We start from the raw sequence: 1,048 nt of genomic DNA, 5'->3' as shown, positions 1-1,048 counted from the left end.
TATATATATTCGGATGGCACTTTGTATTGTTTTAGCGACAACGACGCGTCGTTTTAGGGATTTAGTGTTTACGTGATATTTTGGGGTAGCTGCTAATCACATGTGTAGTATGTTCCACAGAAATGTGCCATAATTGACACTTTCGGTTGCATTTTGATGCTTCAAGGGTTTCACTGTCTTTTTTATTTAATAGGTATTTTGTAGCAATCTCTTGTTCTTGGATTGTAAATGCATAGCATTCGAGGTCTGATATAGCTGTTACGAGTTCAAAAAAGACTACCCTTCACGTCGATATAAATGTTATCTTGAAGTCTTCGAAGAACGTACCCATCACAGTTTTTCTTGTATGTTGCGCGTTTCACACCCAGATCTTCTTTGAGGTATGATACTCCAGGGGTTATATGGGAGCTTGTCGAGAAGAGGGTACGTCCTGAGAAATTCACTGCCGATTTGTAAGATGCTGTTCTCTTCGCCTTCCAGCACTAGGCTTATATATTTATATTTGCTGCAGTTGTTTAGCAAATGCTGTCTGAAAGTTGAACTCAGTGTGCTAGATAGACCGGCTAACAGTTACACGTACGACAGGAGTAGCTAAAAAACCAGGAAAGACATATGACTAAGAATTAGAGATCCAGTGGAGCTTGAGTGCAATGTATTAAGTTATAAACAGGTTGCTTGAATATATTCCTCTAGCGTTACTGAGAAACACAGAGTGATGACTGAGGAGTAGGCAGGAGGAAAGAAAGGAATATGAGGCTGTGCCGAGCAGATCTTCATCAAACACATCTATTCTTGAAGAAGCTAAACAGCACCTCAGCAATTTGCTGTTTGCATGGCAAGACTACAAGTATAACCATAACCGTTTGACTATCTGTCACTCATGAATAAGAACTGAAGCGACTGCTTTTACTAACGAAACTAAGCAATCAACAGGCATACTCCAGGATGGCAACTATGTAATGATTTTCATTCTAACTATCCCTTGTCAGCGCTCTTAAGAATACATAATACGATCTGCAGGTGGGAGAAAAATTAATGCCGATAATAC

At 39.6% G+C, this 1,048-nt stretch overlaps 1 protein-coding gene across 1 annotated transcript in view; it reads right to left on the bottom strand.

The window, feature by feature from the left end:
- LOC106871863 (dual specificity tyrosine-phosphorylation-regulated kinase 4-like) overlaps positions 1-1,048 on the bottom strand; it is a 63,394-nt gene that overhangs the window by 53,173 nt on the left and 9,173 nt on the right. The window lies entirely within an intron of this gene.

Source organism: Octopus bimaculoides, chromosome 10 (assembly GCF_001194135.2).
Source record: "Octopus bimaculoides isolate UCB-OBI-ISO-001 chromosome 10, ASM119413v2, whole genome shotgun sequence".
NCBI lineage: Eukaryota > Metazoa > Mollusca > Cephalopoda > Octopoda > Octopodidae > Octopus > Octopus bimaculoides.
This window is presented reverse-complemented; position numbering and strand designations above follow the sequence as displayed.